We start from the raw sequence: 15,202 nt of genomic DNA on the forward strand, positions 1-15,202 counted from the left end.
TTCCTGGACCAGGGATTGAATCTGTGTCTCCTGCATTGGCAGGTGAATTCTTTACCACTGAGCCACAAAGGAAGCCCTGAAGCTCAGGCTTTTTATGTCTCAATGCAGAAAGAATTAAGTGAAAGACAAAGTGATAGATAAGAGGTGAATTTATTTAGAGAGAAACACACTCTATTACCGGAGAAGGCAATGGCACCCCACTCCAGTACTCTTGCCTGGAAAATCCCATGGATGGAGGAGCCTGGTAGGCTGCAGTCCATGGGGTCGCTAAGAGTTAGACACGACTGAGCGACTTCGCTTTCACTTTTCACTTTCATGCACTGGAGAAGGAAATGGCAACCCACTCCAGTGTTCTTGCCTGGAGAATCCCAGGGACGGGGGAGCCTGGTGGGCTGCCATCTATGGGGTCGCACAGAGTCAGACACGACTGAAGCGACTTAGCAGCAGCAGCAGCAGCAGCACACTCTATAATGAGACTGTGGGCCATCTCAGAAGGCAAAATATGGGGTGGTTGTTTTTATGGACTGAGTAACTTCATAGGCTAATGAATAGGAGGAATTTTCCAACTATCAATATTTTGGAGAAGGGGTAGAGATTTCCAGGAATTGGGCCACCACCCAGTTACGGTCAACCTCGAAACAGACATAGTATATGTGGGTGTGTCATTTAGCATGCTAATGTATTGCAATGAGTGTGTGATGAGGTTCAAGGCCTACTGGAAGTCTAATCTACTCTCTTGGACCTACTTTCGTTATATATATAATGAAATATATATATAACCACTTTCGTTATATCTTCAAGGGCTGTGTCATTCCTTTACAGGTTGTGCCTTGCCCCGTTCCATCCTGTTTCAGTCCGCATCCATGGCTCCTGAACTCGGCCTCACCTCTCTTTGAAGTCCCCAAAGTCTGATCAAGCCTGAGATATGGAAGTTTGCAAGATCCAAGAAGACATGGAAGGAAGGAAGAAAATGTCTCCTCCTATAAGGAGTGTAGAGTCTCAAGGGAGTAGGATGGGAACTGGACTATAACACTGAAAGAGGATGGTTGAAGAAACTGAAAGAGGCAGACCTAGATATCCAAGGCGCTCTCCTTAAAAGGCCTAAAACTGCAAAAGCCTCCACATAATTACGTTAAAAGCCATAGTTTCTAACCTTGATTGACATTGTAAAAGCTATCTGACAAAAGAATTGCTTGTACTGTGCATTTCAATTATTTTAAATTAGTATTATATAAAAATATGAATAACAACATTAATGAAGTTTTACTTTATGTAAAAAATATGAAATATTGAAAACCTTAAAATTTTTAAAAATACAATCAAGAATTGCAGTATTTTCAAAGCTGATAAGCTGAGTAAATTATGAACTTGCATTACTGCCACAAGGGCATGTCAGTATAGTTGGTAAACTAAAGTATCTGCAGCCTTTGTCAGTCTTTTGGTATGATAGCTAGTTTTTTTAATTTAAATCACTTATTTATTTGTTGGCCACACCATGCAGCATGTGGGATCTTATTCCCGAACCAGGGGTTGAAGCAGTGTCCCTTGCAGTGGAGTGGCAGAGTCTTAATCACTGGACCATCATGGAAGTCCCATGATGGCTCATTTTATGTGACAACTTGGCTAGGCTATAGTATAGTTATTCAAAAGCTTATGTATGTGTTACTGTGAAAGTATTTTGTACATGTGATTAACATTATAATCAGTAACTAAGTAAAAGATACTATCCTTCATAATTTGAATGGACTGCATCCAATAAGTTAAAGAGCCTTAGAAGCAAAACTAAGATTTCTCTGAGGAAGAGATTCTTTCTATAGACTGCATTATCAGCCCATGCACAGGAGTTTCCATTCTGTTGGCCTGCCCCACAAATTTCAGACCCTGCTTAGCAAGCACTCACCATCATATAAGGGAATTCCTTGTAATAATAAATCTCATATATATATATATATATCTCCTACTGATTATATCTCTTTGGTAGAACCCTGACTTATACATATGGCTCAATGGCTCAATTATGTGATATTTGTAATATGCAGGCCTTCCACAATGTATCTGTTTTGTCAAATGAGAATTACTTGTACTTCATTGTGATCATGTGTGTTACCACATCGAAGTTATATTTGGAGCACTTATCTGGGATCTTTACATTTTGATAAGGTGCCACCACTGAGTCATGCCCTAGATTGAGCCAGAACTTCACTCTCACCCTGGATGCTATCTTGTTAGAACGGTATAAATGTAAAACAGCAAAAATGGATCTAGCACAACCAGTAATTCTAGTCCATATATCATGATTAGTTGTAGAAAATATAAAATATCAATATCAGAAGGTGTTTTTGTTTGTTTGTTTTGTCGGGGGAGAGAGGTTTGCCTTGTTATTTCAAACAGAAAGCCATATCTAGGGGGTTCCCGGTGGCTCCGTGGTTAAGAATCCACCCGCCAATGCAGGAGACTTGGATTCAGCCCCTAATTCGGGAAGATCCCACATGCCATAGAGCAACTAAGGCCATGCATCACAACTGTTGAGCCTGTACTCTAGAGCCTGGGAGCCACAACTACTGAGTCCATACGCCGCAACTATGAGCCACAGCTAGTGAAGCTCGTGCACTCTAGAGCCTGTGCTCCACAATAGGAGAAGCCACTGCAAGGAGAAGCTCTCACATCACAACTAGAAAGGAGCCCTTGCTCTTCACAAGTAGAGAAAAGCCCGCGCAGCAACAAAGACCCAGCACAGCCCAAAACAAATAAATAAAAGCAAAGACATATCTAAAAATCATTGGGAATCCCCTAGTAGTCCAGTTGTTAGGATTTCCAGCTTTTACTGCTGAGGGCCAGGGTTCAATCCCTGGTTGAGAAACTAAGATCCTGGAAACGACTTGGCATGGCCAAAAAATAAAAATTGATATTAGTTCATGCACTAATTCACTATGTCCTTTACGAGATAGCAGAGTCTGGTGGTCTGTAAAGAATGATGGGTCTCTGGGAACAAATTTTTTTTCTTGTGAATTTGTTTTTATTGGGATAAGAAGAGTGGACTGGGAAATATCTCCATGGGCTAAGGCACATCTGGGAAATGTCCATTCTAATCTTCCTGGTACAGCTTTTGGAACTCTCTGTTGGAGCTGCTGTTCTTGCTGCCAGATGCCTTCAGGTCTACTCCTGAGCACCAAAATTTTAAAGCAGATCCATGACCAACATGGAAGGACTGGTTGGGGGTCAAAAAATCCATAAATGCTCCTTGGAACTTGGAGTGATTTCTTTTGTTACAAAATGAATAATTCACCAAAGACTTTAATCAGCCTGACAGTTCTCAAAAGGCTAAACTAAGAGTTACCATACAGGGATTCCCTGGCAGTCCAGTGGTTAGGACTCCACACTTCCATTTCAGGGAACATGGGTTTGATCTCTGGTCAGGCAACTAAAAATCCCTCATGCCTGCATGGCCAAAAAATAAGGTTACTATATAACCCAGCAATTCCACTCCTAGGTATATATTCAAGAGAAATGAAAATATATGCCCACTCAACAGCTTTTACGTGAGTGTTCATAGCAGCATAATTTATAGTAGCAAGAAAGAATTCCAATAGTCAACAAGATAATGCATAAACACAATGTAGCCTATCTATTCAGTGGGATATTATTTAACCACAAAGTGAAACAAAGTACTGAAATATGCTACAACATGAGTGAACTTTGAAAACATTTTTCTAAGTGAAAGAAGCCAGTCATAAAGGATCACATATGGTATGGCTTTGTTTATATGAAATGTCCAGAAGAAGCAAATCCATAGAGACAGGAAATAGAATAGTGATTGCCTTTGACTGACGTGTCTGGGGTGAATGGGGTATGTATGTTTAACAGGTACAGAGTTTCTTCTGGGAGTGATGAAAGGCATGAAAATTTAATGTGGTGATGATTGCAAAAACCCACTGGACTGTACACTATAAATGGGTGAATTGTATGATATGTGAATGATTCTCAATAAAGATAGTTAAAAGTAAAATGGCAAATACGAAAATGGTATATTATGATTACATTAAACTTTCTCTTCAAAATTATGTTCAAAGACTTTGAAGACAAAAAAGAGGTCATAAAAATTGTGTAATAGAAATAACTCTTGAATTTAAAAAAAAGTCCTCAAACTTTTGTTCATCAAAAATTCCCCCCCCCCCAAAAAAATTATCCATAGAAAATAAGATGACACTGAATCAAAGAAACAGACTAAATAAGATTAAACAGTTTTTCTAATATGCTTTCATGAACCCACAGATATATGTCAGGTACACATCATCACGTGTTAAGGAATGTTAGATAGCTCCTTCCTGTCCTTAAAAAATAAATAGTTTAAAAGGGGTTTGTGTATGTGTGTGTGTGTGTGTGTGTGTGTGTGTGTACGCACGCATGCGAGTTAATGAAATGTCTCCAACTGATAGTTTTAAGATCCAAATATTTTAAAGTGTATAAGGCAGAGTTTTGTCATTAGAGGTGAGGGTATGGCTACATTGGTAAACACTCAATGTAGGTTTAGCTTAATTCAGACCAGATATTCTGCAAGATAAGGCAACCCATGGCTTCTTGGGCTTCCCTGGTAGCTCAGCTGTTAAAGAATCTGCCTGCAATGCAGGAGACCCAGGTTCAATTCCTGGATCAGGAAGATCCACTGGAGAAGGGATAGGCTACCCACTCCAGTATTCTTGGGCTTCCCTGGTGGCTCAGATGGTCAAGAAGCCACCTGCAATATGGGAAACCTGGGTTCAATCCCTGGGTTGGGAAGATCCCCTGGAGAAGGGAACAGCTACCCAGTCCAGTATTCTGACCTGGAGAAACCCATGGACTGTATAGTCGGATACAACTGAGCAACTTTCATTTTCACTTCTCACATGGCTTCTTGGTTGAGACTACAATCAGAAGGGCCCATTGAGGAAAGAAAAAGAGCCAGTTTGTGGCAAACCACTGGAAGATATTTAAGCAAAGCAACAATCTCCTTCAGATCAATTTGGGTCCAGATAGGTAGAGAATACTTTAACTAAGCAATTGAAAGTGAATACTTTTGCATATGCTGTATAAATCATCCAGCAGCAATTTCTTGGGTTTGGGAGTTTGTTTTTTCTTTATTTTCTCCTTGTAAGAGGATATGATGCTCTTCCACTAGAAATATTGGAATTCTAAGGCAAAACCTCTACTCGGCAGGAGTGAGAGAAGACTGGAAAAGCTGATAGCCTCCTTTCAGACAGGATTTTATCCAGATCTTATGAATGTTTGTAAGTGACAGAAGAGCTTGCAATTTGGAGATAGTGGTTCATGCCCTGCAGGATAATCAGGTAGGAGTGGACAAAGCATCAATTAGTCACACACTCCAGTAAGAACAGGCTCCCACAGTAGAGCCAGGTCAGGACTCCAGTGTTATAGGAGAACCGGGTCATGCTCATCTTGCTCCATGAATAACAGTGTATTTGAACAGAGATAGAGACAGTTTGATGTAACAAGTACCCAGTTTGTAGAGCAGTAACATTGGCATTGACATAGGCACCTGCTGCATGCATGCATGCTCAGTTGCTTCAGTAATGTCTGACTCTTTGTGACCCCATGGACTGTAGCCCACCAGGCTCCTATGTCAATGGAATTTCCCAGGCAATCTTCCTGACCTAGGGATTGAACCTGTGTCCCCCATTGCAGGTGGATTCTTTACCGCTGAGCTATGGGGGAAGCCCATGCACTTTGCTAGGCATAGTAAATAAGACCATTCGCATTTGTAAGTCAGAGCCTGTTACAGACCCAGGCACAGGAGCTGGAGAAGTGCAGAAATGGTCACTCTTTTATAAAATAAAAGTGTGCTAGTCATTTAAATTCCCTCAAGATGGGCAAGATCACTCCTTCTCTTCATTAGGAAGGGCTCAGTTGGCATGGACAAAGGTCAGTGGTTGCCTGATGTCAACTGCCTGTTCCACAAGTCACACCATGTTCTGTTAATAGACCAAGCAACACAATCTACAATAATACAAGTTATTGAAAATTTAGAGAATTTACTAGAGGAGAGAGCAATAGCCCTTGGAAAGAAGTTAAATATTTGGAGAAAAGAGGAAACCAAATAATGGACCTGATAGCACTAAATAGGAAACCAATATCCTAGAACAGAGACTGGGAAAATTTTTTTCTGTAAAGGTCCATAGAGTGAATATGTTTGGCTTTGTGGGCCACATAGTCCCTGTGGCAGCCACTCAGCTCTGCTGCTGTAGCTCAGAAGCAGCCATAAATAATATGTAAACAAAGAATTATGTGTGCTTATAAAACTTTATTTATAAAGAAAGACAGGTTTGAGAATTCCCAGGCTGTCCAGTGGTTAAGTTAGGACTCCACACCTTTCCACACCCCCTCACATTGACAGCAGATTCAAGCCCTGATCAGGGAACTAAGGTCCTGCAAGCTATGTGGTGCAGCTGAGAAAAAAAGAAAGAAGAAGGTTTTCTGACCACTACTGTACCAGGTAGGTTGTGTACCAGGAGGCTCAGTGATAAAGAATCCACCTGCCAGTGCAGGAGATGCAGGTTCGATCCCTGGGTTGGGAGGACCCCCTAGAGGAGGAAATGTCAACCACTTTAGTATTCTTGCCTGAAAAATCCCAGACAGAGAAGCCTGGTGGGCTACAGTTCATGGGGTCACAAAGAGTTGGATATGACTGAGCAATTGAGCACATAAAGCACTGTAGAACAACTAATATCCTAGAATTAGATGTGAACTCCCACACCTTGATAGGCTAACCTGTGGAGAGAGAAGATATAGTAAGAGTTAACTGTATGAAAATGGGGACAGTGAGGGGGAGAGCTGCCTAGGTGACGTGGGGAGCAGATGAATGGAAGATGAGTTTGGAGAGATAGGCTTTAGATCAGACAGGAAGGAGCCTGGGGATCAAGGAAAGGAATTTGTATATTATTAAAACTGGGGTGGGAAGACATTGAAGGGTTATAGACACATAAAATTTTAAATAAAGTTACATTTCAAAAAATCACTCTAGTTACTAGGTGAAAAAGAAGGGATGTGGTAAGCTGAAAAAAGGCCCACAAGAAGATATCCACATTGAATCCCGTGAACCTGTGAATGTTATCTTATTTGCAAAAAGGATCTTTGCAGATGCAATTAAAATCTTGAGATGAGGATCTAACCCTGGATTATCTAGGTGGGCACTAAATCCAATGATGTGTTCTTATAAGGGAAAGGTAGAATGAGATTTGAGAGACAGAAGGTGAAAAGAGATGGACACATAGAGAAAGTGATATGAAAACAGAGATTGATATTGGAGTAGCATGGTCACAAGTCAAGGAATATCAAGGAAAGGGAGTAAACACCAGGAGCTAGAAGAATTCAGGATTGAATACATTTCACAGAGCCTCTAAAGGGAACTGGGCCCTGACCACACCTTGATTTCAGACTTCTGGTATCCAGAGCCATGAGAGAATAAATTTCTGTTGTTTAAAGCCACCAAGTTTGTGATAATTTGGGTTTTTCTGGTCACACTGTGTGGCTTGTGGGATCTTAGTTTCCTGACAAGGGATCAGCAGTGATAGCTCTGAGTCCTAACCACTGGACTGCCAGGGAATTCCCCTGTGATAATTTGTTATAGGATCCTCAGGAAAACTATGACAGAGGGTAAGAAAAGTAAAGAGATCATTTAGGAGCCTCCTGGAGTAATCCACATGACAGCTGCCAATTAATGGTCTGGTCTAGGATGATGGCAGTGAAGAGGGAAATACATTGTCAGAATAGAGATCTATTTCAAACTAGGACTTGGAGATGATTGATATGTCTTAATGAGTACAAGCCTGAGAAACCTGGATGATGGCCATGCCCATTACTGACATAGGGAGGGAGTAGGTGTGCAGCTCAGCTTTGAATATATTGTGTTTAAAATGCTGGATAGTCATCAAGAAGATATATAGAACAAAGTATTAGAGATACTGGAGAAGGCAATGGCACCCCACTCCAGTACTCTTGCCTGGAAAATCCCATGGACGGAGGAGCCTGGTGGGCTGCCGTCTATGGGGTCGCACAGAGTCAGACACGACTGAAGAAATTTAGCAGCAGCAGCATTAGAAATACAGGAGGGAGGTATGGGCTAGAGATAAAACCTGGATAGTCCTTGGTATTTATATTTCATGCAAATCAGTGAGATAATGTAAGGGGAAAACACACAGAGAGAAGAGCGTCTCAACTCTAGCCCTGAAGAACATCAAAGTATAAGAGCCAGATAGATCCAGCACGTGTGGGTGCACACCCAAAATGATTGAAAGTAGGATCCTGAAGAGACATTTGTAGGTCCATATTCTTAGCAGCATTATTCACAAATCCAAGAGGTGGAAGCAACCCGAGTGTCCTTTGATAGATGATGGATAAAGAAAATGTAGTATATACATACAATGGAGCATTATTTAGCCTCAAAAAGGAAAGAATATTTTTTAAACATTTCTTCAATGTGCTCCATGCCACAACAAGATGAACCCTGAGAACATTATACTAAGTGGAAATAGCTAGACACAAAAGGACAAATATTAAAGGATTCTACTAATTTGAGGTATCTAGAGTACTTTGGCCACCTCATGCGAAGAGTTGACTCATTGGAAAAGACCCTGAGGCTGGGAGGGATTGGGAGCAGGAGGAGAAGGGGATGACAGAGGATGAGATGGCCTGGATGGCATTGCCGACTCGATGGGCATGAGTTTGAGTGGACCCTGGGAGTTGGTGATGGACAGGGAGGCCTGGCTGCTGCGATTCACGGGGTCGCAAAGAATCGGACATGAGTGAACGACTGAACTGAACTGAACTGAACTGAAGAGTAGTCACATTTCTAGATACAGAAAGTAGAAAGGTGTTTCCATGGACTGGGGAGGAGGGAATAATGGGCCACTATCATTTAATTGGTATAGAGCTTCATTTGGGGAAGATGAAAAAAATCACGGAGATGGTTGCACAACAATGTGAATGAACTAAATGCCACTGTACTGTGCACTTAAAAATAGTTAAAATGGTAGATTTCATGTTAGGTATATTATCAAAAATTTTTTAAAAAGTAATACATTCTCATTGTGAAGACTTAAAACAACGTGAAAATTTATAAAGCAAAATACGGAAGTCTTTCCCCATGGTCACCCTTTACATGGACTTTAACACACTTATGTTTGTAAGATACCTGATATCACACTGACATCCTTGCACCTGCATATCAGATGGTTATTTCCATAATTCTAGAGGTGGAATTGGTGAGTCAGAAGGTCTAAACCTTTGCGTTTTGGCCAAATGTTGAAATGGATAAGTTTTGATTATATTTTAAGCCAGGGTTTACAATGAAAGGTAAGAAAGTGGTGAAAATAGGTAGTAGTAGTTTAATTAGTACAACCATAAAGAAAGCAATTTATTAACATTTATCAGGAAACTTAAAAATGCTCACACCTTTTACCTTACAGCAATTCCACTCTAGGAGTCTCTACCTCAAAGAAATAAATAAATGGATACATAATATTTAGCATTGTTTATAACAGCCAAAATTTAGGCATAATGAATACTTTTTAATAAGAGAATAATCAAATAGGTTATGAAAAAAATTATGACTATCTCTTTATTTATTTTTATTTTTTCCCATTTATTTTTATAAGTTGTAGGCTAATTACTTTGCAATATTGTAGTATCTCCTTGTTTAACTACTACAGCCATTGGGATCGGGTTGGGGAATACATGTAAATCCATGGCTGATTCATGTCAATGTATGACAAAAACCACTACAATATTGTAAAGTAATTAGCCTCCAACTAATTAAAATAAATGGGAAAAAAATGATGGTTATAAGATTCTAATAACATAATCAAAATTGTGTACAAAGAAATGATAACAAAGTGATATCAATGTTATGTTTGGGATAAATGTGGTTTTTCTTTGTCATTTTTGCTGTAATGTGGCTTATTTTTGCAGAAAAAATGTTTGTTTAAAGATTGGAAAATCGATAAAAATTATCAAAAGAAAAGAAGCCAGGTAGAAACAAGTTTCTTCATGGAAATAGATATGCTGATGCTATACTTCCTATGGAAAAACAAACACACAAGAATAACCAGGAAAACACTAGGAATGGACAATTTCTATAAACATTAAACACTCTATAAAGTCTTTCTAATGAAAACATTGTGGGGAATCCTGTGGCGGTCCAGGGGTTAGGACTCTTCATTGCCTAGGATGCGTGTTCAATTTCTGATCTGGGAACTAAAATCCCACAAGCTGTGAGGTGGGGCCAAAACTAAACAAATGAAAAACACATTATGTGTACTATTGTGTGAGTAAATAGACAAGACAGGAACAGAATAGAAAATCCAGAAATAGATGTCAGTACATATAGAACTTCATTATATGATATAAGTGGCATCTCAAAACACTAGGGCAAAGAAAGACTTTTTCTTAAAGTCCTTAGGAAACCTGGTTAGCCATTTTCTCAAGGAAAGAGTTAAAATAGCAGATCTGGTTGCATAGGTCTTCCTGTCTTCAAGGGAACCTAGAACCACAATTGACCTTTGATAAATATCTTGGAATGTGACCCTCAGAGTGTTTGTGTCAGAAATTGATGGTTTTGCTGTGTACACCTGGAGCAATGGGCCATACCGTCCCAGCTTGTCAGATTGCTTTGCATAAATAGTAAGATTGATGATTTGCATGCACTTGATTTAATTGCTGGGGTCCAGCCTGTTGCCATGGTTGGTTGTGTAGCAGGATATGCCTACTATATGACCAGCTCCCCTCCACAAAAGACTCAGATTCTAAAACTCAAACAAGATTCCTTTGGCAGAGATATACCACATATGTCTGTAGTTTGATGTGTGTGTACGAGAGAGAGAGCATGTCCTGTGTAGTTGTGGAAGGAATAGATGCAAAAGCCAGCATTTGTCCTTTGGAATCTGCCAATGTACATCTTTTTCCTGCTTGCTTTTGCTCTGCATATTTTACTGTCATAAACATTAGCCTTAACTAGAAACTGCAACTGAATCTTGTGACTATGTTTTATGAGTTGCCAAACTTGAGGAGGCTGCTGGAGTTCTGAAACATTGTTAAAAAAATTTTATTCAGCTGTGCTGGGTCTTAGTTGTGGCACCTTCAATGTTTCTTGTGGCATGTGGGATCTCTAGTTGTGGCATGTAGGATCTAGTTCCCTGACCAGGAATTGGGAGCATGGAGTCTTAGCCACTGGACCATTAGGAAAGTTCCATGAAACACTTTTGAAAAAGATAAAGTTAGATCTATATCTCACACCATATATAAGATTCAGTCTCAAACTGATTAGAGAGCTACTTGGAAACTATACAGGCTCTAGTCACCTATGTTAACTCTAGAAAAACATAGGTGAGTTCTTCTTTAACTTAGATGAAAGAAAAGGATTTCTATCTTGATTTAAAATCCAGATGCAATAAAATATTGTAAATATGACTTTATTAAAAACAAAACTTTTGCATGGCCCCCAAAATATAAACAGTATTAGAAGACAATGGTCAAACTGGGAGAAAATATTTGCAACACTTCTTGGATAAAGAGCTAATAAACCTAACAGATCTTAAATAGAGAAAAAAAAAAGAAAACTTCATTCCCCAAAGTAATATAAAAACAGCTCCCCAAATATAGAAAGATGTTTAAACTCTCTAACGAGAGAAAACAAATTAAAATAACACTGAAAAAAAAGAAAAGAAAAAAAGAATAATTAAAAAAATAAATAAAGGAAACAAACAAAAAAGAAATAAATAAAAAGAAAAAAAAGTAAAATAACAATGAGATTACTGGGTTCTGGTCAGGACAATAAGAACTTTATTTACACTGCATTTCCACATTAGTTAGTTAGTTAGTTCAGTCGCTCAGTCATGTCTGACTCTTTGCGGCCCCATGAATCGCAGCACGCCAGGCCTCCCTGTCCATCACCAACTCCCGGAGTTTACTCAAACTCGTGGCCATAGAGGCGGTGATACCATCCAGCCATCTCATCGTCTGTCGTCCCCTTCTCCTCCTGCCCCCAATCCTTCCCAGCATCAGGGTCTTTTCCAACGAATCAACTCTTCGCATCAGGTGGCCAAAGTATTGGAATTTCAGCTTCAGCATCAGTCCTTCCAATGAACACCCAGAACTGATCTCCTTTAGGATGGACAGGTTGGATCTCCTTGCAGTCCAAGGGACTCTCAAGAGTCTTCTCCAACACCACAATTCAAAAGCATCAATTCTTTGGTGCTCAGCTCTCTTCATAGTCCAACTCTCATATCCATACATGACCACTGGAAAAACCATAGCCTTGACTAGACAGACCTTTGTTGGCAAAGTAACGTCTCTGCTTTTTAATATGCTATCTAGGTTGGTTATCACTTTCCTTCCAAGGAGTAAGCATCTTTTAATTTCATGGCTGCAATCACCATCTGCAGTGATTTTGGAGCCCCCAAAATAAAGTCTGACACTGCTTTTACTGTTTCCCCATATATTTCCCATGAAGTGTTGGGACCAGATGTCATGATCTTAGTCTAAATACAGGTAAAACCTCTAGACAGAATACATAGAACAGCTATCTCAAACGTCAACAAACAGGTTAGGGAAGGAAACAAGAACTCAAAGTACCCCTGAACATCACTGCATTTCCCATTTTGTTTTTCCTCTGGTATCTCCTGGCCTGAACTCAAAAACAAGCTAAAACTCAGAACTTTGCACCAGGAACAAACAGCTAAAACTCTAAGAGAAATTCTCTAGTACAGTCTGAGTGTCAGGAAAAGGGGCCTCCATAGGTCATAGAGAGTGAGGGGAATCCAAAATGCCCTTTGTTTTTGCTTTCCCATTTTGTCCCACACCAGTCCTTAGGCAAATCCACAGTTGCAATGGAGCAGCTAACAGAAGAGGCCAAGCCAGCACCTTAAACTCTGAGACAACACTGACCCCAAGAGCAAGGGAGCACTCCTAGGGCTCTTCTCACTATATATACTCTTGCTGGGCCCCAAGGCAGTTTCAGTTGCAAGGAGAGCACAGAACAGCAAGGAAGCTAAAGGACTTTAGCTTAAAGGGAGCTTAGCTTAAAGGGAGCTTAAAGGACCCTTAGCTAAAGGGAGATTAAAGCAGTCAATAAAATGTTCTCATAGAGTTGTAAATGTTTTTCTGGGCTCCTCTTCAAGCTGCATATGTGAAAACAAGCAGGACACTGTGGGGCTCCTAAAACTGAGCTAGACCCTGTGGGGTTGTTACTGAGTCCAAGCTACCTCTGCTTGCCCGATGACAGGCCAGTGAATCCAAGAGACAAGGAGTTGAGTTAAGGAATATGACTTTATTGAGAAAGCCAGCTGACCGAGAAGATGGCAGACTAATGTCTCAAAATAACCATTTTGTCAGGGTCTGCATGCCAGGTTCTTTTGTAGAGTCAGAGAGAGAATCAATGAGAAACTAAAGTCAAAAGCCAGGAAAGGTAAAGTAAAGTAAAGTAGTAAAGTAAAAAAGTCTTCGGTCTTGCAAAACATCTCCTGAAGGGTCAGCCTTTGGAAGTGGTGTGTTAAACTCTTCTTTTTGTTGTACCTATTCACATATTCTGTGGAAAAGGTCAGTATTAATTCCAACTGCAAAGAAAGGCAATGCCAAAGAATGTTCCAACTACCGCACAATTGCACTCATCTCATACACTAGTAATTCTCAAAATTCTCCAAGTGAGGCTTCAACAGTACATGAACCGAGAACTTACAGATGTTCAAGTTGGTTTTAGAAAAGGCAGAGAACCAGAGATCAAATTGCCAACATCCATTGGATCATTGAAAAAGCAACAGAGTTCCAGAAAAACATCTACTTCTGCTTCATTGACTATGCAAAAGCCTTTGACTTTGTGAATCACAACAAAATGTGGAAAATTCTTAAAGAGATGGGAATACCAGACTACCTTACCTACCTCCTGGGAAGTCTGTATGCAGGTCAGGAAGCAACAGTTAGAACCAGACAAGGAACAACGGACAGGTTCTAAACTGGGAAAGAGGTAAGTCAAGGCTGTATATTGTCACCCTGCTTATTTAACTTGTATGCAGAGGACATCATGTGAAATGCCAGGCTGGATGAAGCACAAGCTGGAATCAAGATTGCCAGGAGAAATAGCAATAACTGCAGATATGCAGATACCATTACCTTAAAGGAAGAAAGCGAAGAAGAACTGAAGAGCTTCTTGATGAAAGTGAAAGAGAAGAGTGAAAAAGCTGGCTTAATACTCAACATTCAAAAAACTAAGATCATGGTATCCGGTCCCATCACTCCATGGCAAATGGATGTGGAAACAATGGAAACAGTGACAGACTTAATTTGTTTGGGCTCCAAAATCACTGCAGATGGTGACTGCAGCCATGAAATTAAAAGATGCTTGTTTCTTGGGGAAAAAAAGCTATGACAAACCTGGACAGCTTATTAAAAAGCAGAGACATTACTTTGCCGACAAAGTCCATCTAGTCAAAGCTATGGTTTTTCTAGTAGTCACCTATGGATGTGAGAGTTGGACTATAAAGAAAGCTGAACACCAAAGAATTGATGTTTTTCAACTCTGGTGTTGAAGACTCTTGAGAGTCCCTTGGACTGCAAGCAGATCAAACCAGTCCATCCTAAAGGAAATCAATGCTGAATATTCGCTGGAAGGAGTGATGCTGAAGCTGAAACGCCAATACTTTGGCCCCGTGATGAGAAGAACTGACTCACTGGAAAAGACCCTGATGATGGGAATGATTGAAGGCAGGAGGAGAAGGGGATGACAGAGGATGAGATGGTTGGATGGCATCACCAACTCAATGGACATGAGTTTGAGCAAACTCCAGGAGTTGGTGATGGACAGGTAAGCCTGGCATGCTGCAGTCCATGGGGTCACAGAGTCAGACACAACTGAGCGATTGAACCAACTGATTCACAGATTATCTCTGTATGAGCTGAACAAAGCCTCTTTAACAGTCAGGCAGAGGGGGCAGGGTCCTCTGGGGGCAGGCCATTTTGTATGATTGTAATAAGAAAAGCAGCAGCAGCAATAAGAAAAGCAATGAAAAGTAAGCCAAAGAAAGTTTCCCATATGAAGTCAAAATTTGCTTTTCCCTGCAACACCTGGGCACAGAAGCCTTTCTGTGTTCCCATTCCTTGTTTATAGGAAACAGACTCAATGCCCCATGAACTTCTCTGAGTTCAAAAGAACAGATTCAAA

The 15,202-nt window shown here is 40.3% G+C and overlaps 1 long non-coding RNA gene across 1 annotated transcript in view; it reads left to right on the forward strand.

Annotated features, from left to right (window-relative positions):
- The window catches only part of LOC136160099 (uncharacterized), a 3,514-nt gene extending 1,239 nt beyond the window's left edge, over nt 1–2,275 (forward strand). Inside the window, exon 3 of the long non-coding RNA XR_010661555.1 lies at nt 823–2,275. This is a non-coding gene — a long non-coding RNA (uncharacterized lncRNA). The remainder of the gene's footprint in view (nt 1–822) is intronic.
- The last annotated feature ends 12,927 nt before the right edge of the window (nt 2,276–15,202 follow it).

Source organism: Muntiacus reevesi, chromosome 2 (assembly GCF_963930625.1).
Source record: "Muntiacus reevesi chromosome 2, mMunRee1.1, whole genome shotgun sequence".
NCBI classification, from domain to species: domain Eukaryota; kingdom Metazoa; phylum Chordata; class Mammalia; order Artiodactyla; family Cervidae; genus Muntiacus; species Muntiacus reevesi.